A 24080-nucleotide genomic window follows, 5' to 3' on the forward strand; every position below is an offset into this window, starting at 1 on the left:
CTTAGAGAGAATGATGGTGTTGAAAATCAAACATACTCTGTGACAGATACAAGCCAATGACTGAGTTCTTTAAAGTTTTGATGTTTTCCCACTTCATCACTGTACCACATTGCCTGAAAAACACTTCTTTGGACACACATATCTCATATTCTTTACTTATGTGAAAGCATTTACCCTTTACCTTTGTTTATCTATGTAGCTTTTAGTTAGTGAAAGGAATTAAAGAAGGGTACAGAAAAATCCCTCATATGATTTCTGTGATACCATAACATTTTCATAATAGCAAAAAGTTGATACTTAGAAAATTTTGATTTGGCAGGTGACCTATGTAAAAGTGTATCTTGAGTTGGTTTATTTAATAAAAAATAAAATTTAATTTTGAACTCTAAAGTTGTCTCTATCAAATTTTTGTTTTAAGGAGTGAATGTAAATAGTGTTATGATTTCTCATTTTTCAAGCTCCTGTATCCTAAGGGTCTGGTGTGTGTGTGTGTGTGTGTATGTTTGTGTTTGTGTTTAACTAAGGACATGATAAAGATAGTTAAATAACTAAGAGATGGGCAAAGGAATAGTAATAAATGGCCTTCTATTGAGGATTCTATCACAGATTGTGGAGTGAGATGTAGGCTTAAGTTCTTTTTGACTTTTAATGTGTTAATTGCAGTATGTCATTTCACTCATGGGTTTGTTATCTCATCTTTAAAAATGGGGAAGTCAGTGACATTTACATTTTAAAATTGATAAAATTAAATTAAATATCACATGTAAATGTTTAGCATAGAAATTTGCCATTGGAAATATAATATACTAAGCAAATCAGAAATCGTTATGACTTTGGTAAAGATGCCACTTTTAAATTACAGGGGTGTCAAAATCTTGACTCTCCAGAGAAAACTCATAAAAACTAAGGAAGGCATGTAATTCTTTCCCTGGGTGCAGAAATTGCTTGGTGCTATGGGTATGACAGGTATCTTCTTTTACTAGATATGTGTTTCTATGGCCATTCTAGGAACAGAAGGCAAAAATAGGACATAATCAAGACAATGGCCCAAGGATCAAGAATCCTAGGTTTTACTTTTATATTTACTCAACTACCATGTCCAGGTTTTGCTCGTCTGTGGTCTTCAATGGTCTTATATATGAAAATTGGGAAATAATAGATTTTGCCATTAGATATTTGCTTATTCAACCATTCTAGTATATCTAATAACTGATTCACTAGTTGATAATAGATAAAGAATCCTTTCAAAAGTTCAGTGAAATACTCTCGTTTCTAGTTTCTAGATAGAACATTCTTGGAAAAAGAATATATGAGCCATGTGAAAATGGAGTATAGAGACCTTTTAGAGATCTTTTGGGAGATTAGAGCAATGTTCTAAGCAAGCAATACTGAGGTCTTACCCTAGGAAAATATCAGACCTGCATAAAACTGATTCATAACAACTACTTAAATTGTGTCAACTCTATACAATGTTTCTGATTTCTCCTGATTTTTTTTTAGATTAGATCAATCTCATTGTATGCATCATATATACTATTAGGTCTCTGTTTTATATTTATAAAGCATGACATTGGTGGAGTTCACAGTGGGAGGTCTGGTCTCAGGCATGTGGAATGCAAGGAGCTATTCATTTTGCAGCTAAATGTCAACCTAGATTCTCTGAAGAGGAAGCCAAAAATTACCTCACTTAAGGTAATTTTTTTAAATTTTTTTATGAAAGGTCAGTGTGTATGTGGTTGCCTCCAGTTGTGACATAGAGCTGATGAGGACAACTTGAAAGGCATCTGCAATTAAAAAAGCTCCATTTGTCAGCATCATTTAGGGTTCACTGTACTCAGGACTATCATATAATGGAATATTTTAATTTATTTAATATTTAAACACTTTTTGTAATTACTCAAGAAATGCATTTTCATTGAGGAAAATTTATAGAGTACAGAGTGCTAAACATTTTAAAGAAAATTTATTGAATGAAATCACAGTGTGACAGATTATCTAATATAATGTCATAAAAATTCACAGTTTTTTTAATATTTTGGGGGAGGTAAGAATGTTGAGATTTTATTTTTTTATTCAGACTCACAGTGCTAATACTTGGTATGGCATATTGAGGATTTGAGGTTAATTTTGTGTGGTTGTAAAGTTTGTGGTTTTAACTTTTTAATTGAAAAATTATAAGCACAAACATCAAGAAAAGCTTACTAATGATTCAGACATATAGAGTCAAACACTCCTCATTTTTGACATATGCTTTTCTAGTATTTTAAGCCACATTTTAAAAAGTTTGGGAGTCGGGTCCTGGCAGCAGCTGTGGCAGCTCAGTACTTCCCTGACTGTTTCTGTCTCACTTTCACTTCTAGAAACCTGCTCTCTGGTATCGCTGTGTCTGATATTATCTTCAAGATGTTCAATGTCATGAAGGTGTTCAAATTCTCAATGAAAGAAAAGTGAAGAAACCAAAGAAGGTAGTGCTCTTCTGCCTGAGTGAGGACAAGAAGAACAGCATCCTGGAGAAGGGCAAGGAGACCATGGTAGGAGACATGGGGCAAACTGTGAACAACCCTATACCACCTTTGTCGAGATGCTGACAGACAGAACTACCGCTATGCTCTCCACTATACAACCTATGAGGCCAGGAAGAGCAAGAAGGACCTGGGGTTCATCTTCTGGGCTCCTGAGAGTGAACCCCTTAGGAGCAAAATTATTTATGCAAGCTCCAAGAATGCTATTAAGAAGAAACTGACAATGATCAAGTATGAATTATAAGCAAACTGCCATGAAGAGGTCAAGGACCGCAGCACCATGGCAGAAATACTAGGTGGCAGTACTGTTCTCATTGAAGGACAAACTGTTGTGAACCACCTCCAGCTTGGAGTATCTAGCAGCCCCAGATCTGTTCTTGGGTGTCGCAGGCTGCCCACTTCCTGCTAGAACAGAGGGGCTGAGGGGATCCCAGCACAGGTAGAGCTTTCAATTCATCCTGGTGGCCAAATGTCTCCCTAGTTCCTCAGATCATCACCCTTCTTCCATCCCTGCCAGCTCTGCACTTCCAAAATTACTTTCGAACTTCTGATTCATCTTCAGTTGAAGAAAATCAAATGACCCTTTGTGGCACCCAGTTTGGAAAAGCCTTATGCCATGCTGCCAACCTCTAACCATAATAGTGACTCTGAGATTGTCTGTTTAGTTCTCCATGTAAATGACTTTCCTTGCTACAACTGATTGCTCTCTTTTGTACTTTGATCTTGACCACTCATTGAAGCAGAACCAATAAGGAACCTTCAACTAAATAAGAGAAATTATACCTTTAGAAAGGCTAATTAACAACAAAAATGTTTGGCAGACAATTGACTTTAAAGGAAATTTCTCACCTAACTCTTTTTTAATGACATGATTTAGGGAGATGAGTAGAAGTACCCCCAATGGTTGTTTTTTTATACAATTAAATAAGAGATTACATAAAATACATAATTAATGTAAAAAGTTACAAAATCTACCATTCAACTGTAGATGAAATTCTACATGGTCTTATTAAATAAGAAACACAGAGCCAAATACACAGTTAAAAGCCCAAGAAATCAGAGCATTAGTGAAGAGCCTTTAGCTTACCACTCGCTGCTGTCCTTGCCTTGAGAGAGAGACCATCTTCCTGTGTCCTGTCTTTTATTGCCTTTCTGTTCTGCCTTCTCATTGGCTCTAAATCCAACCACATGACTTCCTCATCACTGTCTGTCTATACAGACCTCCAGGTCTCTATGGTTGGTACTGAGATTAAAGGCGTGTGTCACCATGCTTGGCTGTACCCATGAACACACAGAGACTCTGCCTGCCACATAATTGGATTAAGGGTGTGTGCTACCACTGCCAGATTTCTGCTAAATGGCTTGCTATTAGATCTGACCCCCAGGCAACTATATTTATTGACATACAAATAAAATCACATTTCAGCACAAATAAAATATCATCATATTCAACCCTAACTGCTATTTTGCATTTGTACAGGGTGACTAGCATTTCAGTTGTGTGCATTAATGTGTTTACAATCAGTGTCCTACTGATCTTATGAGCATTTCTGTATGTTTTATTTTTATCGACAGTGTAACATTAAATATATACTACTTTTTGTATAGTTTTCATCATTTCTGTATCATAAATGATACTGTAGTTGGTATCGTTTAACACTCACACTTATTAAGGCTCTAAAATTTCATTTGTTACAAAGCAATCATGCTGTAAAGCAAAAGATAACCAGCTGCAATCCACAACCCCAGGAAACCTAGGTAGCAAGGAGGACCCTAAGAGGGACTGCTGTGGATATCACTCTATATAAATAAAACACTGATGGCCAGTGACCAGATAGGAAGTAGGTTGCCAGGCAGGAAGTAGGTGGGACAAAGAGAGAGGAGAATTCTGGGAAGCAGAAGGCTGAGGACGGAGACACTGCAGGCACCGCCAGGACAAGCAGCATGTAAAGACTCTGGTAAGCCACCAGCCACGTGGCAAGGTATAGATTTATAAAAATGGGTTAATTTAAGATAAAAGAACAGTTAACAAGAAGCCTGCCACGGCCATACAGTTTATAAGTGATATAAGCGTCTAAGTGATTATTTTGTAAGTGGATTGTGGGACTGCGGGGCTTGGGGAACCTGGAGAGAAGCCCTCCAGCAACAAATGGCACCCAACGGCTCGAGATTCCACCTTAAACCTGAGAATATTTAATAACCAATTCTAAACAGAGCCAAAAACAAGTTCCTGCTTCTTGTCTCATACGGGCAGCTAGATGTGGCAAAGCGGGTTTGAACACTGGCGGGTTCCTGGCGTGTGCGTTTGACCAGCAGTATGGCAGAAATAAGGCATCTGCCTGCGGCACATTATGCTGTGTGGTAGATTTAGTCTTTACTAGTATAAAAAAAAAAAAGAAAGAAAAAGAGGTTTCTGGGCTACACGCTGCTTTGATAAAAGCTTAGACCCACTATTTCTGAGACTTGATGACTCCCAGAGCTGGCGAAAAATGTACCACTGCCATGTTAACAAGCTGAAGTGGGCAGAGCCAGCAGCCACAGTGCCTTTTCAGTCTTACAATGGTACAGTTTAAAGCAATAGGCTCAAGGTAATATAAAAAATAAGCCACATAAAGATGGCTACCACACAGAGAATCTGGATTATGTTGTCTTTGATATTCGTAACTGAAGAAAAACATTTGATTACAAAAGCTGTTGAGTTATGCCAAAATGTATATTTTAAAGGTACCTTGACTTCAAAATCTGGATTTAAGGATATGTTGCTTTGGAAAAGAGGTTCTGCTTTTGTTTCCACAGAAAGCCAGAGGCTGTGGATTTGTTCCAGATTAAGATACATCAGGTTTCACCAGCCAAGACCCCCTGAAAGGTCTCTGATGACACCATGGCCCAGATGATCCAACATCCAGAGCAGTTTTAAGGCAACTGGTTCACACAATAGAGCCTCACAGACTACCCCATAGGCCTAAAATTTTCTTTGCATCCCCATAAGATACAGCACCCCCCTCCAGCAGGAAGTAGTAAGAGATGCTACGCCCAAATTCCCAAATATACCAAGCTGGCTTTAGAGGTGGAATTGGCTCACTCCCCCTCTAAACCCAGACATATTGCTTAAAAAAAAAATGGTTAAGTGATTCTTGTGTCCCAAATCACAAGAGCCCTCTGTTGTGGGACAGAGAAAAACCAATATTTTTATTTAAAACAGGTTGATTATAAATGTGATCTCCTTCTAAAAAAGAAAAGGAGATATGATATAGATATATAGGAGGATATGGAGATGATAAGATACAAGGGTAGATTAATGAACCTACTTTTAAAGAACAACTTGTTTAAAATGTTTTACATTGGTATAGATTTTAGTTTATGTTTAAAATGTTTTACATTGGTATAAATTTTAGTTTATTGATACAAACTTGAAGTTAATTTTGTTATACTCTCTCTCTCTATATATATATATATATATATTTTTCTATTCTTGTTTGAGGTATTATGTTTATGTAACTCATTTAAAATTATAATAGATAATTTAAAAATAGATTAATAATTAGTCATCTATGATAATCATATCTGTAGCCATGTTAGTTAAGTCTTCTAGGTATACATAGATATATTTCAGATAGATAGGTAATCTTCAAACACTTCATAGACCTAGAGAATATGGCATTTAAATAACTTAAAATTCTGTTGACGTGAGGCACAATTGCTCCTGGCTGCACCAATTGATCCCAAGAGAATGTTGGGCTTCTAAGACATTTCCATTTGGAAGTTTGTCTTTTTGGCACAAAATGGCCTACAGTACAAATATAATGCTGTCCTTTCTGGACAAGCGGGACACAAGGAAAGCGACCACTGTACTCTGCCAAGACAGGGTAAGATGGTCTCTCAGAAATCCTGCTTCTGAAAGTGGTCTGTCAGATACTCTAGGCCTGTAGCCACTTTGAATGCACCAACAATGCTGAGAAACATTAGGTGACTGTCCAGGCTGCCAGCTGTCTTGGTCTACTTTTGCAAGATTCCCGAAAGTTGCTTACATCCATCTACCATTTCTCAGGTACCATTATGTTCCTTCTCAGGTCTTTGATGTGGTTGAAGACTAGATAGTCGTAATTTCCTCAGTTATGATAAAAGATAAGTTAGCTATAAAACCTTAAACTCACAAATATAAGATAGATAGGACATCTTCTTTAATATTGTAACTGTAATTCTTGCTCGGTAATTGTTTTGTTATATGTAATTTTACCATGTTAAAGTTAAAACCTTCCTTTTTAAAAAAAGAAAAAAAGGGTAAGTGCTGTGGATATCATTCTATATAAATAAAACACTGATGGCCAGTGACCAGGCAGGAATTAGGTTGCCAGGCAGGAAGTAGGTGGGACAAGGAGAGAGGAGAATTCTGGGAAGCGGAAGGCTGAGGACGGAGACACTGCAGCCACCGCCAGGACAAGCAGCATGTAAAGACTCTGGTAAGCCACCAGCCACATGGCAAGGTATAGATTTATGGAAGTGGGTTAATTTAAGATAAAAGAACAGTTAACAAGAAGCCTGCCACGGCCATACAGTTTATAAGTGATATAAGCGTCTGACTGATTATTTTGTAAGTGGATTGTGGGACTGCGGGGCTTGGGGAACCTGGAGAGAAGCCCTCCAGCAACAAGGGACAAGCATGAATCTCCCTGTGAGGGGGAAATAGATAAGATCTCCTGCATAAACTGGGAGAAGCAAAAAAGGGATAAAGTGGGAGACTGAACATGAGGGAATGGGATGTTTGAGTAGGGAGAGAGACAGAAAGGGAGAACAATGAAAGAGAGACATCTTAATAGAGGGGGCCATTTGGGGGTTAGGGAGAAACCTGGTGCTAGTGAAACTCCCAGAAATCCACAAGGATGACCACAGCTAAGACTCCTAGTAATAGTAGAGAGGGTACCTGAACTGGCCTTTTCCTGTAATCAGATTGGTGAATACCCTGTCACCACAGAGCCTTCATGGAGTGACTGATGGAAGCAGATACAGAGAAGCAGATACAGCTTGGCTCTGGGCCAAGCACCTGGAGTCCAGTTGAAGAAAGGAAGGAGGTATTGTATGAGCAGGGCAAGTGGTCAAGATCATAATGGGGAAACCCACAGAGACAGCTGACCCAAGCTAGTGGGAATTTATGGACTCTGGACTGATAGCTGGGGAACCTTCAGGGAGCAGAACTAGGCCTTCTGAAAGTGAATGACAGTTGTGTGGCTTTGTCTCTTTGTGGAGGCCCTGGCCATGGGACCAGGATTTATCCCTGGTGCACAAGGTGGCTCTTTGGAGACCATTCCCTATGGTCTGACACCTTGCTCAGCCTTGATGCAAGGGGGAGGGGCTTGGGCTTATCTCAGTTTGATGTGCCAGCCTTTGTTGACTCCTTGTAGGAGGCCTTACATTTTCTCAGGAATGAATGGGGGATAGGGAGGAAGGTTGTGGGAGAGTTGGAGGAGAGGAGGTAGGGGGAACTGTGGATGATAAGTAAAATTTAAAAAAATAAAGAAGCAATAATGCAATTCTGAATGACAAAACATAAAAATATTTGGAGTAATGATATTGATACTTTATCTTCTGAGATTGAACTGACTGTAGTAAGGGTTTGATCACTGCAAATTGCCTTCCACATGTGGAAATTAATGTCCTTATTGTTACCAAAAAGAACTTACTTGTAAATCACGAATTTGATGCAAACTGTTGCCAGGTAATCTGCAAAAACTTTACAAAGTAAATGTTCAAAACACCCATGAGACCAAAACAACCCCCATTATCCTCAAAACTTTGCAATTATGTTAAACACCTTTTAGAAACAGAAAATTAAGCTGTGTGGAAAAAATGTAGACATCTATTCACCAAAATTTTCAAGTTTGTTTATTGGTTAATTATGTCCAGAACCCTGGACTCTACCTAAGACAATGTGAATGAAAAGATGTGAATGAAGGTAGTTTGTACTGCATTCAGGCCTTGTTAATATGCTCTCTTTCCACAGGGTTGATAGAGATTATCACAATAATTTAGAAAACTGTGAATTGAATCTGGAAGTTCTAAATAAAATGGATTTTAGCCCTATAAGTCATCACTTGAGGGATATCATTCATATTGCATGTTTGAGCAATAGTAAAGAAACTTGTATCATGTTTAAGCCATTAAGTAATTTAGGATTTATATGTTATAATATATGGTGTTGTCTTTAACAATAAATGCCCTTAAATAAAATAAAAAATGGCAAAAAGTTAACAAAAATTTAAAAAGCTACCTTAAATAACGATAAAACACTCAAATTAAGAAAAAAATTTAGATGATAGTATCACTGGATATAATTGCTTAATTCTAAAACCAAAGATGGTGAGGAACTAGGAGGGTTATGAGAGAGCAAATTCTTAAGATAACTTCAAATTTGGAAAATTTAATAACCAGATCAAAACACCTGAGCCATATTTAAAGTTCATATTAAATATAATTAAAGGAAAATACAAAGAATAATGAAGTCAAGGAACAGATGATAAGTGAGACACATGTACGGAAATTGGAATAATGACACGGATGATTAATAATCCAATAAATTTGTCATTTTAGTGTTGATTTTTTTCATAGCTGGGAATTTCTATGAAGGTTTCTTATCATCTGCCTCCTTTGTGGAAAGGCAGCCAGAAATCTTTCACCACAACGTATTCCTATGAGATCTTGGCAACAAAGCCACAGTTAATTAAGTCTAGAATTGGAGCCGCTTGAAGCAAAGTAGGAGTAGAACTCTACTTAGTTCATATATTCTAACTGCCAAATCATTGGGATCCTATTATTGGGAGGTCTGAATATAAGATATATGGAAAATAATTTAAACAATAATGTCAAGATTAGTAGAAATAGAAACAAAATCATAACATTGTAGAATAAAAGACTAGAAACCATTCATATTACAGTCATCATGAATTCTGAATAACTCACTAGATAGTATAGTTCTTTACAGCTACACATGTTCTTACAATTTTTCCATTATTTGAAATAAGGTGAATATGTTGCTATCCTTGTGAAACAAAAGAATTATTAAACTATCTATTACAAGATTTTTAAAAGTAACATGATCTTTATAGGGAAAGCTGGGATTTTTAGGTTGTAACTTACTTATGGAGAGGAAAAACATAATTTATTGAAATTATTCTCTGAAAATAAAATGAATGCTAATGACTAAATAATTTATATGCTTTAAGTACCAGTAAGAATAGGATAAAAGAGAGGATGAGGGTAGACAAGAAATTTGATAGCAAAATGTGATGATACATATGCATAAATGTCATAGTGAGCCTCATTATTATTAAAAAGTACTAAGAAGAAAAGGAGAAAAACATGCTCTTGAGGTATGTCACATCCTTATATACCAACAGCTTCTAAAAATTCAAATAGTACCCATTTCATGAGTTATAGACTTATATATTAGCCAACCTATTTTATAACTCAATTTATATGTTCAATAAGAATCTCTAGATGCTGTACACAACCTCTCCACCCAGCCAGATCCTGAATATCATTCTTCAAGTTCTAGCTGGGTGAGTCTGCATGATTTTCCCTCCATACATCCTTCCCAGCACCCAGATCTAGCTCACAACCCACATCAAGAGAATAGGCCAAGTATGATCACTCCTGTCTAATACTACTGTATATGAACCTCAAGTCTTCTTCCAGAAATCTCCCTGCATATCCAAAACCCACAGGCCTCTCCTATGCCATATCTAAACTCTATTTACCCATACCCTGCACAGCCTTCTCCTCATTCTGGCCTGCCAAGTCTACCTGCTTCTCCTCTCTACACATCCTCCACAAAGCTCAGATCTACTGCAAACTTCAGGGTTAGACCAGGATTCATGTCCTGCACACAAGCCCAGTCCCCTGTGGCCATGTGATTTAATTCTACCTAACTTATTGGCAACCTCTCTGCCCTTAAATCTTCTTTTCTATTCCAACCTGCTCTGTCTCTGTCAGACACAGAACTAACGAAAGAAGCCCAGATGCCCTGATTTCATCACATGAGAAGAAAAGAATAAATGTTATGAAATTTCAAGGCAGTATCTTATTCCTAAAACCCATCAGACCTATAGGAATGTTTGCCAATGTGAATTACCAAGCTGAAATGCAGGATATAGAATTTAAAATGACAATTATAAACTCTACAGAGGAAGTCATGGAGTTTGAAGAAGACACAAAGAAAACAGTTCAATGATCTTAAAGATAGAATTTAAAAAGAATAAATGTCTGCATTATACTCAAGAAAACAAAGATGTAAGGCTGATGGAAATAATAAAGACAATCTAGAATTTGAAAATGGAATTAATTAAAGAGACAGAAATATTTAGAGGACTTAAGCTGAAACGAAGATGGAATTTTAAAACCCAATAACCCAACAAAATAATATCTAGATCAATTCATTCTTAAACTATTAATAAATAAATAAACAGCAACAGGATTTCTAAATCCTTCCATGAATTCCAGGTTACTCTAATCGAAAAATCAGAGAAGCAAGAAAAGAGAAAAAAGAAAATTTTGCTCATGACAAATGTAGCTATGTTTCTGAAATGTAGGAATTATTCAACAAACACAAGTCACTACATGTAATAAGCCATGTAAATGGACTTAAAGACATAAAACATGATTAACTCAGTGAAATAGTAAAAAGTCTTGGACAAAATCTAATCTCCCTTCATGATAAAAATCCCAGAGAGAGTAGTACTAGAAAGAACATAGCTCAACATAGTAAAGGTATAGATGAAAAACCCGCAACTTATATCATTATAAATGGAGAAGAACTGGAAGTAATTCCACACAAACCAGGAATGAGATAGGATTTCTCACTGTCCACTTTCCCTTTCAATATGGTGCTTGAAACACTAGCTGGCACAATGTGTTGAGAAGGAAATTAAGGGTACACAAATAGGAAAAATTATTCTTATTTATAAATGACATGATATTATACAGAAGAGATCACAAAAATTCTACCAAAAAACTTCTAGTGATAAATTCATCAATGTTTTAGAATACAGAAGCAACATATATTAGTCAATGCATTTTCTATATATCAACAGCAAACATAGAGGTATAAAGATTGTATATATACTCCCATTCACAATAGCCTCAAAGGAAAAAAATCTAAAAATAAAACTAACGAAGAAGGTGAAGAAAACTTACAATGAAAACTTGAAACCTCTGAAGAAAAAGATAAAGACACTAGATGCAAATCAGAACATCTCTGAGAGTTCATCTTACTCCAGTCAGAAAGACAAAGATAAAATAACCACCAACAAATGCTGGATATGGGTGAAATAGTATTCCTCATTCACTTTTGGTAGGGTTTCAAACTGGTCTAGCCACTCTGGAAATTAGTGTAGAGAATTATCAAAGTGCTAAAAATAAATCTACCATATGACTCAGCTCTTACACTCCCCAGCATATGCCCAATGAACTCAACATCCTACTCTACAGATATTACTCAGCCATGCTCATAGCTAAGGAATGGAAACAACCTAAATGTCTCTCATCTTACAAATGAATAATGAAAATGTGGTATGCATACACTATGGAATACTGATTAGCTGTAAAGAAAAAATGTTAAATCATTAACCTAGTAGATACATAAATAAAGATCATATTGAGTGAAGTATCTCAGATCCAGAAAGGCATGTGTCACATATTCTTTTATTTTTGAGGTTCCTAGTTTTAAATCTTCACACATGAGTATATTACTTAGAGTAACAACTGCAGTAACTAGGAGAGTAAAAAGAATGATTGTGGAGTAGGCTAGGGAGGAACAACACACAGGGGAATGGCAGTTTACAAGTGATTTGAAGGGGGAAATGGGAATAGCATGAATGCTGTAATCAGGAAGTGCACCAGGAGATAAGTACAGAAAAAGAATGAAGGAGGGTAAAATAACAGTAAAGATGTCTGAAAAAGTTACAAGCAATCATGCTATTATCTATCTACCCCAAATACCTATAATACACATACATAGGGAGTTTCAATGAAAATGTTTCATCTGTACAAACAATCCTTCTTCTAAGAGCCACAGACTAACTAACTTAGACACCAGGCATGAGAATACCGCTTTTCAGTTGTTGCTTAGAATTGTTCAAGTGACTCTTAAAATATTCTAGGCTGTCACATTTGCCCTTGATTATGCTCCAGAGGTGGAAATAAGTCCCTATTGCTGAAGACACTATGCACTTTGGATACAGTGACCATAGAACCAGAGCTAGAGCTGACTTTATAGTCTCTTTTTTGAGAACTAGCTTTCATGGTATCAGAGGCACCATGCAAACTTCCAAAGGAGAGAAGCAACTGAGAGTCCTATCCAACTTTGACAACTATGCACTATAATGACCAACATGACATGATAACTCAAAGAGTACACTGGTGCTACACATACCTTGGGAGTGATCAACAGCTATCTTATTGCACTTAAGACCTGCGGAAGGAGAGGGAAAACATGCCTAGTTTTAGAAACCTAACCAACTACCCAGGACTAGTGAAGTCATAGACCTTGGAGAAGAACCCACAGCCACCAGGTTACTAAACCAGCATAATTCCTAACTACATTCTAATTATTTATCCTTATGTATATAGTTAACTGTAATTCTTGACCTTCAACAAGGAAACTTCAATTTGCAACATACAGAAAACACTATAGAAAACAATAAATCAAAATGCAGTGCTTGGAGCCTAGTCCCAACTGATACATTTGTAACAGTACTCCTACACATATGGCTCAGGAATCATTGCATAAGAAGGGGTTGAAAATAGGAAGATTTTTAAGAGCCAGAGGAAAAGGAAATTGGTTCTGAGATAGAATCTCCTGGAGATGTCAGAGAATCTACACTCATGAAGTCTCACCAAAATGGTAGCCTAAACATGAGCTGAACAAGGATGACACCAATAGACATGTTAACATAGATGGGAGAATGAGCAGGAGTCTTCAAGCCTAGACACAGAACTATAAGCAACTTAGGAAATCTGAGAGTGGGGGAAATAATATTTCCCAGGGAGAGCATGCCAATTGGTTATTTAAAAACATATGGCCAGTCCTGAAAGCACATACATCCAAGTACCATTATACAGATCTAGAAAGCTACACTTAAATATTTAGGAATATATTTAGCTCCAATAAATAAAATGAGTTCCTGAATTTGAAATACAGTAAAGGTGGCATATGGGAATATTTGGAGGAAAGAAAGGGAAGGGAGAAACTGTAATTATATTATAATTTAAAAAAAATTAAAATCCATATTTTTTAAATCATCTCTAACCCAATGTCTCAAAGCCACACCATGAATTTTTCCTATCTCTCAGTTTTTCTTGCCCAAATGCTCCCAGTTCAATGGAGTGCACATTCCTCTCCCAGCTTAGGACTGAAATCTTGAAGTCCTAACTCCTTTCACAAATTACCCTTTACTTTTCTGTTGCTGTGATTAAAACACCATGCATGAGGCAAATTATAAGAGAAAGAATTTATTTGAGCTTAAGATTCCAGAGGAATAAGTGTTCATCCTTGCTGGAAAGCATGGCAGCAAACAGCAAACATGGAAGTGGAGTAAGATGCTGAGAGATCATATCTTGAATTGAAAGCATGAAGCAGAGATAGTAAACTGGAAATGGAGTGAGTCTTTAAATTCTCAAATCCCACCTCCTGTGACAGTTCCTTAAACAAGGCAACATTCTTTTTGTTTTTAAGGCCACACTTCTTAGATAGGACAAACAACTGCTGAATAAATGTTCAAATTCCAGAGACTATGGGGATGCTTCTACTTTAAAACATCCGTTATCACTTGTTTTTATGTCAACTTGACACAAGCTAAAGTCATATGGGAACAGGGAAATTGAATTTAAAAAATGACCCCGCCAAATTGGTCTGGGGGCAAGCCTATGGCACATTTTCACATTGAATGATGATTTATGTGGGAAATCCTAACTTACTGTAGGTGTTGCAATGCTTAGGTGAATCTGGGTACTACAAGAAATCAGGGTGAGCAAGCCATGAAACAAGCCAATAAGTTTCACTCCTCCTTCGCTTCTGCTTCAGTTTGTGCTTCATGTTCTTGCCTTGGATTCTTGCCCTAACTTCCTTTTCTGATGGACTATCAGATGGAAGTGAAAGATGAAATAAACCCTTTTCTCCTTCCACAAATTATTTCTGGTCATGTTGTTTTATCACAGTAATAAAAACTATAACTAACACCATACTATTACTATTTTATTTGCTTTATTTCTAAAATGTATCTATAATCTGATCTCTTTGTACCATTTCTAATGGTACCAACCATGATTAAGCTACCACTATTTTGCAAGTTGTCCTATGCCTCTGCCATAGTATATGTCCATGTTTTAGGAGTTGATCATTACTGGCTTCATTATTTAAAAAATACCCCCAAGAAAATTAGATTTGAACTATTCTCCTTATTCTTTCTGGCTAAGTACATAAATAGAGATGATGGAAATAAAGTGACAATCAAAAGAGAAATCTGATACGTAAAAAATAGACATAAAAGAAATAGTTACCTTAGGACTGGAGTAACAACACAGAAGCAGGGTATATTATAACCTAGTTCTCATCCAAAAAAAGGAAACCTCCCAGGCCAGGTGGTTTGAAAGAAAATGACTCCCAAACGGAATGGCACTATTAGGAGTTATGGCCTTTTTAGAATAGGTGTGGTATTGATGGAGGAAGTGTGCCACCTCAAAGGGTGGGCTTTGAGGTCTCCTTTGCTCAAGCTATGCCCAGTGTCACAGTTCACTTCCTGTTGCCTGTGTACCAAGATATAAAACTCTCAGTTCCTTTTCCAACACCATGCATGCCTGCATGCCACTGTATTTCCCACCATGAAGATAAGGTACTAGACCTCTGAAATTGTAAGCCATCCCTAATTAAAAATTTTCCTTTATAAGAGTTGCCATTGTCATGGTGTCTCCTCAAAGCAACAGAAGCTCTAAGACAGAAGTTGGTACCAGGGACTGGGATATTGCTGTGATAGGCCTGACCATGCTTTTGTTTGAAGGAATATGGCCCATGGGACTGTGGATTAGAAAAGCAGCTCAATGCTTTTAATGCTGGTTAGTGGGTCATACTAGTAGAATCATGGAAGACAGTGGTGCTGAATGTGACTTGATGAACTATGAGGTCCTGGTTTCAGAGAAGACTTTTAGTATGTTACCTATGTCATTCTCGTGATATTTTGTGAAGAATGTAGCTGCTTTTAGCCCTTGTCTGAAAAGTCTTCCTGAGCCTAAAGTGAAAAGTTTTAGATACATTGCATTGGCTAAGGAAATCTTGAAACAGTTTAATATAGATTAAAATATCACCTTTTAATATTAAAATTAGTATGTTTACTAATTTTAATTCTAATGAATATGTATAATGGAAAGGAACAAGCTGAGAAAGGAAAAATACAAAATATAAAATTTGAGGAGAAAGGGAACATCAAGAAGTAGAATGGAGCTAAATCTTGTGTTCAGGGAGATAAACAGATTAAGAAATGGAATAAAGGGAGTGGTAACCTCAGGGTAAAGTCCAACCCAGCTAAGTTTCAATTTGTGAAATGGGGTGCAGTGGTAAACACCTTTAATTCCAGCACTCCAGAGGCAATGGCAGGTGGATCTCAGGCCTGTCTGGTCTACAGATCAAGTTTAAGGACAGCCAAGCTTAGTCAGTGAAGGAAACCATCAAAAATAGAAACCTTATGAAGATATAACTGAATGAGGGGCCCATGTTCCAGCCCCAGTAAGCAGCAGAACTTGGCAACTTCAGCCACATGGTTCTGCCTTTAAGGATAGAATAAATGGATTACGGAATATTCCTCTGCTACTAAGAAAAACTGCTGAGGTTAGTCATGTGTCAGGGATGTCCCTTAATGGAGGCCTAGAGAGGCCATTGTGTGAAGCTCTGAAAGTGAAGCCTGGAATGCCTTGGAGACTTCAACATGTTGGAGATGCCAGAGCCATGGGATACCTACCAAGGAGAGCTGATAACAAAGAGTTGAATGAGATCAAGAGGAGGAAGTGTGTTGCAGTCAACAAAGCTGAAAAAAGGTTGACATCAGACATGGAGATGCAGAATTAGCTCAGCTGGTTTTTGGTCTTGCTTTGGTCCAGTATTTCCTCACTATGTTACCTTCCCTACATTTTGGAATGGTAATGTATATTCTGTGCCATTATATGTGGGAAGTATGTGATATACTTTTTGATTGTGATTTTATAGGGGATTACAATCAAGAGATTGAGTGAATCTCAGAAGAGACTTGGAACTTTAGACTTTTAAATAAGTTTGAGACTGTTATAGACTACTGGGACTTTTAAGTAAGATTGAGTAAATTTTTGCATTATGAAATGGCTACAAGCCTTTGGGAGCCAAGAAGTGGAATGTGGTTGTTTGAAAGAAAATGGCCCCCAAGGGAGTGGCACTATTAGGAGATGTGTCCTTGTTGGAGTAGATGTGGCCTTGTTGGAGGAAGTGTGTCACTGTGGGGTGGGCTTTGAGGTCTTCTATGCTCAAGCTATCCACGGTGTCATAGTCCTGATATAGAACTCTTAGCTCCTTCTCCAGCACCATGCCTGCCTGCATGCCACGATGTTTCTCACAATGATGAAAATGGACAAAACCTCTGAAACTGTAAGCCACTCAAATTGAATGTTTTACTTTATAAAGTTTGCTGTAATCATGCTGTTTCTTCCTAGCAATTGAAACACTAGCCAAGGTCTTTCCAATTCAAATACAATAACATAAATTAAGCAAGTCTACTCAATTGTCATTCAGATTAAGCAGAAACTGTCTAGCAATATGTGGAAAGTCAAGCCACACCAGCAAAGAAAAATAATCATATCAATAATTCATTCATGTTACTGTAACCATGATGAAAAACATGGCAGAGTAGGTCATGGACCCTAACAGAGAACCTACTGTTGTAATTTTGCTAAAGTGTCATATTGTCAAACTATATTCTACATAATTATGTTTATGTACACAAATTTGTGCTGCTCTCAGCCTTTATCAGAGAAGCTTATTATTGCTGTGGGTTGTGATTAATATGGAGACTCATTACTATTCAATGTGCTGAGAGTAGGCAATTGAGAGTTCTCATTCATAGATATAACATCTACATCAAGTCCCTGCACTCTAAGGCTCAGAATATTTTGGAAGCTTGAGCATAAATAATGTGAGACCCAGAATACAGGGAGGAGTTCTGTGAAATACTGGCCATAACTTGACTGTTGCACACATGAACTCACAGCAGAAGTGATTTTTTTATACTAGAACTATACAAGACAAAATCAGTTAAAAAATTGAAGCACTGCTGGTGGTGAGGCTAGTGAGGCTCCATCTAAAGGCTCCACCTCTTTGGAGTTATAGGCCAATTATATCTGCTAGGGGAAGGAGAGTTTTCTGAAGGGTCTGGCCACTATTTGATTGCCGACATCCCAGTAGATGATCCCACACTCACGTGTTTATGTCAGAATAATTAGATTTAGTGGATCAAAACTAACTAGTTAGCAAACTAACTAACTGAAAATCAAGAATATGAAGTTTAGGAGGGAGATGTGTTAGGAGATTCTGTTGGGAGTTTTAGGGCAGGAGCAGGGTAGATATAAAGATACATTGTATAAACAAATGAAAATGTCAAAAAATAAAAAAATAATATTTAAATCATTTGGGAAAACACAAGTGATAAACAATGTTTGAAATCAGTAACTGAAATAACATCCGACATTATGGAGAAAAGTCAATGAGAATGATAAGAGTTCTTATCAGAATCTGAAAGGATGTGGAACAAGATGTAGAAGAATTGAATTTTACATAGAAAATTCTGTAATTTAGCAAAGTGGTCATTTAAGATTTAAAAAGGAAATATTGAAATTAATAACAGAAGAAAAACTTCTGGATTTGATTTTGTAAGCTAATCTTTAAAGGATGATAAACTATAAAAGATGAGAACTAATTAGATCAATAGGGAGACATAAAGGACAGCAAAATAAAAAATATGGGTACATATGATAGACTGCCTTTATGAATTTCATAAACCATATTTAATGACTGAAACAAAAATTGTCATGCCCAAATAACTTTTTCCTGTAGTCTGATCTATAACCTTATTTCCTATCATAGCTACTGACTTGTTCCAGCTACACTAACATTCTTGCTTCTCAAATACACTAGACTTACTCCTTCCTGTCTTATAGCATTGACATTCAGTGTGTCTTTGAGTTGGAATGTTCTTCCTTCAAATGTTAACAGGTGTTTCCTAAAATGTTTCCAAATCACTGAGGTTTTTCCTGACTACATTCTTCATAGCTGATCTTCTACCCTAACACTCCCTGTCCACATGTATCTTTTCTTTCATTCCATTGAAAAAATATATACAGTTTATTTTGATAGAGATTGTGTGCCCTTTTCATTTCTGTGTGTCTAGTGCTTAAGATAGTTTGGAATAAACAATAGGGACTTATATTTTTAATAAATCAATGAATCAAGTATCCAATTCAAGATTTTTGTCCCTGAGTACTCTGGAAGTGAAACAGACCATCTCTTTTATTAAGCTTAAAAGACATAATCAGAGTCTGGAGTACATAAGAATATGTAGAAGATTTAAAAATATAAACATTTTTCAGTCCGCAAACATTTTACTTTTCATCCCTCTGATTTCATCACTTACTTCTTGAACATCAACTAGGTATTAAATTTTGTATTAAAAATGTCATTTCTATAAAATATACTAGATATTGAAAAAGACACCATTGGTTTCATAACAGTGTTTTAGAAGGACAAAAATGGAAGTTAAAAATCTGAGCAGGATTGTTTGGGAATTTCCATAAGTCTCCCTTTGCCAACAACTCAATTGAATGCAACCCAGTTCCACCACTGGAAGCCTCATCTGCAGACAAGAGATGGCCAGTTGAGACTCTGTATTCCTCATTAATAGGATTCCTTATTAGGATCACCCTCATATGTTTCAGGAGATTTCCACTGCACTAGGTTTTCATACCCCACTCAAAATGATCCCCAATTCCAGCTGGCTCTCCCCACTCTCTCTCCCTCTACCCCATCTTCCCCCACAACTGATCCCCCCACCCTGGTCTCTACCTGCCCCCAGTCCACCCATGAAATCTATTCTATTTCCCCCTCTCAGGAAGATCCATGTGTCCCCACTAGACCAGTGCTCTTTACCTAGTGTCTCTGTGTCTACTGATTGTAGCTGGGTTATTATTTATTTAATGGCTAATATCCACTTATAAATGGATATATTCCATATTTACCTTTCTGGGTCAGGCTTACCTCACTCAGGATGAGTTTTTTTCTAGTTCCATCCACTTATCTTCAAATTTCATGATGCTACTTAAAAAAAAAAAATAGCCGAGTAATACTCCGTTGTGTAAATGTGTCACATTTTCTTTATCCAGGCTGTTGCTAAGGCAGAGGATTTCTCTCCCTAATCTGACAGCAGGGCCCCATTGCTGAGGATGACATCCACACAACTCACTGAACATAGAGAAGTTGAGCTGGTACCACATGCAACCTTCACCCCTACATTCTAGTCAGTTTGGTGAAGAAAGGTACTCTGCAGACTATCAAAAGAGAAATGTGGACAGCAACCCAGTCACAAAAGCTTTGACCTACAATCTGTTCTGCCTACAATATACACTAGGGCAATGGTGGCACAGAACTTGTGTGAGTAGCTAAACAATGTAAGATTTGACTTAAGGACCACTCCACAAGAGGTAACCCATGCAGTACACTGATTATGTAATGAAGAACCAGAGACTAAGTAGCTCAGAGACCTAGGGTAAAACCTAACACTACTGTTCTGAAAAGGGTATCAATAAAATCATTCCTAATGATATTCTGCTACACTTATAGATCAGTACCTTATCGAGTCATTATCAGAGAAGCTTCCTTCTTCAGTAGATGGGAATAGATGCAGAGACCCACAGACAGACACTATTCAGAGAGAGAGAGTGTAAGTGAAATATCTTCATTCCATCCCTCCCCTCAAAGCTCAGGGAATCCTGGAAGATGAGACAGAAAGATTGTAAGAGCCAGAAGAAAGGATAGAGGACACCAAGAGAACAAGAACCTCTGAATCAACTAAGCAAGGCTCATATGAGCTTACAGAGACTGAAGAAACAAGCACAGGGCCTCCAGGGATCTACATCAGGTCCTCTGTATATATATTACAGCTATTAGCTTCGTATTTTTATGGGATTCCTGTGTGTATGAGCAGGTGGATCTCTGACTTATGTGCCTGCCCTTGGGACTCTTTTCCTCCTGTTGGGTTGCTATGTCCAACTTATATATGATAGTTATTGCTTCATTTTATTATATTTTATTTTTACATATTTGGTTGTTACCTCTTAGAATTCTGCTCTTTTCTAATGATAGATAGAAAAGGAGTGGGTCTGGAGGGGAGGAGAGGTGGGAAGGAACTGGGAGGAGTAGAGGGAGAGGAAAATACAATCAGGATATATTATATGAGAAAAGAATAAATTTTCAATAAAGACATAAAATGAAAAAATCTGAAAAAGATGGGTAGGATTTGATAGTAAGTATGTATATGGGTTGGAGAATGCTTTCTAATTTCAGAAACATTATACTGTTATAGCATTCGAGATAGTGTGTTCCCTTTCATATACAATAAACAGAAAATTAGAAAGGTTAATTGACTTGCTTTTCAACATATAGCCAAGTTAACAGAATAATTTAAACATAGCTAAACTTGTTTCCCAAACTGGTAAAATGTATGTTACATTTCCTGTCTCTTAAGAGGTTATCTCATAGCTTCTTAAGTAGATTGCTATCATCCCATAAAAGACATGCATAATGTTTCTGGGGATGAGATGACACCATCATTTCACAACTGGTCTTTAGGAGATGAAGTCCAGTAAGTTTCAATATTCATATGCCACATGGGACTCAAAACAAAGAAATGTCCTATCAAAGATACATAGAGGGATAATCATCATCTGGATATGCACTGGTAACACAATGATGAAAAGATTCTAATTCTTACTATTAGGGAACTCACTGACTACTGTGAAACACAAACAGACTGATAGTTTCCCCCATGAAGTTAAATCACTTTGTCATAATATGAACAAAATAATATAGTTATTAAAGAAAGAATAAATAGCATAAGTCAAGAAGTGCTCCATGGAAGAGTTATGTATGACTTGTATCTTTTTTTCCAACTCCTTCAATTGCTTTATTAATGCTTTGGCTTTCAGCTTAAAAGCCAGCACACTAGAAACCACAGAAAATTTCTGATTATGACAGTGACATTTATCATTCTATAATGGAGAAGCTGTAGCTTCTAGCTGGAAAGTTGGTGAGTCCATCCACTGCGATATTCTTCATCTTGGCTATGGTCCTCACAGAGCCTGTTTCTCTTGGGCTCTGGAGCATACTTAAACCACAGACAGATGTAGGCCTAGGTCCAGCAACTGGGAGGAACATTGTTAGTTCTTACCTGCAGATTTTATGAGTGAGGAATTAATGTCATATTAGTTCAGTGATATATTCACCCTTCCCAATGTTTTCTTTATGTTAGACACTGCTTTATGCACACACACACACACACACACACACACACACACACACACACACACACAAATACCTTCACCACCACAGAGTGAACATTCTACCTAGCCAGGACTAGGTGGGTTGAATCACTTGTGGTATAATTACATAGTTGAGAAAGTAAAGAGTGCATTGGAAAAATCTTTAATAATAAATAATTAAAACCAGGTGCAGTGCTGTACGCTTATGATTCCAGCACTGTGAAGTAGATCCTAAGCTGGAGGACATGACATTTTTTCTCTCAAGAGAAACAAAAAGGGTTTGTAATGCATGTAATTAATTTATCTGTAGGTTTAACTTTAAAAAAGAATTTATTTAGTACTTTTGTGTGTGTGCATGCATGTGTTTTGTACACCATGTTTGCTCAGGTGCCCATGGAGGTAAGAGGAGAGTTTTGAATTCTGTTAAGCTGGAATTGTAGGAGATTGTGAGCTGCACATTGAGGATTCATGGAATTGAACCCAGCTCCTCTGTAAGAAAAGAAAGTACTTTTAGCCATTGAACCATCTTTGTAGTTGCTGTTTTTTTTATTGTTTGTCTTTTTGTTTTATCTATCTATCTATCTATCTATCTATCTATCTATCTATCTATCTATCTATCTATCTATCTATTTGTTATTTTTACATCCCGATTGTGGTTTTCCCTCCCTCTTCTCCTCTTACAACCTCTTCCCTCCACTCTGCCCCCTCATCCACTTTTCTTCCTCAGTTTCTTTTCAGAACAGGGCAGGTCTCACATGGATATCCATCAGCCATGGTATATAAAGTTGCAGGGAGACTAGGCACCTCCATATATTAAGGCTGAGCAAAGCAACCCAGTATAAGGAGTAGGGTCCAAAAAGCCAGTAGAGTCAGAGACAGTCCCTGTTCCCACCGTTAGGAGTCTCACAAGAGGACCAAGCTACACAATTGTAATGTATATAAGGAGAACCTAGGTCAGCCCCATGCAGGCTGCCTGGTTGTTGGTTCAGTCTCTGTGAGTCCCTATGAACCCACATTAGTTGATGGTATGGACTTTCTTGTGTTCTTGACCATTCTGGCTACTATGATCTTTCCCCTCCCTCTTCTGTAGGATTACCAGAGCTATGCCTATTAGTTGGATGTGAGTCTTCTTCTGTTTTCATCAGTTTGTGGGTGAAACTTCTCTGATGAACATTGGGCTAGGCACCAATCTATAAGAATATCAAAATATTAGGAATCATTTTGTTGACTTTTTTGCCAGTCATATTTGATTCTATCCTGGGTCTCTGGGCCATCCAGTCTCTGATTCCTGGCCATCCAGGCAATGTAGGTCATGGGCTCTCTTGAATGGCATGGACCTCAAATTAAAACTAACATTTCCTGGTCACTCCCATAAGTTCTGCACCACCATTCCCTCAGCACATCTTGAAGGCAGGACAGATTGTAGGTCGAGGGTTTTGTGGCTGGGTTGTTGTCCAGGTTTCTCTTTTGGTAACCTGAAGAGGACCTTCCCTCATTAAAGAGACTAGAATGTAGGGGTAAAGGGTTGATGTAGGCATCAGCAGAACCTCTCTACATTTAGTGAGCTGTGTAGATGTCCTCAGCAATGGGGCACCACTGTCAATTTTCAGAGAATGACGTTCTATCCTAGCACCAGCTTAGGTTGTTTATCAATCTCCATTCAGTCAACAACTCAATCTAAAACAACCCAGTCCAACCACTGGAAGCCTTGCCTGGCTACAAAAGATGCCCAGTTCAGACTCCATATCCTCCATTACTAGGAGTTCTCACTAGTGTCACCCTCATAGATTCCAGGAAGTTTCCACTGCACTAGGTTTCCACATCACTCCCAATACCTGTTCCCAGTTCCTGCTGCATCTCCTTGTAATCTTTCCTTCCCTCCCTACCCTATATACCTGGTCCATTCTGCTCCCATCTCCACCTGCCTCCAATGTACCTGCAAAATCTGTTCTGTTTTCCCTTCCC

The 24080-nt window shown here is 37.5% G+C and overlaps 1 pseudogene; it reads left to right on the plus strand.

Annotated features, from left to right (window-relative positions):
• The first annotated feature begins 827 nt into the window (after positions 1-827).
• LOC114706478 lies at positions 828-2931 on the plus strand (annotated as a pseudogene).
• Positions 2932-24080: the final 21149 nt, after the last annotated feature.

The sequence above is a fragment of the Peromyscus leucopus genome, chromosome X (genome assembly GCF_004664715.2).
Source record: "Peromyscus leucopus breed LL Stock chromosome X, UCI_PerLeu_2.1, whole genome shotgun sequence".
NCBI classification, from domain to species: domain Eukaryota; kingdom Metazoa; phylum Chordata; class Mammalia; order Rodentia; family Cricetidae; genus Peromyscus; species Peromyscus leucopus.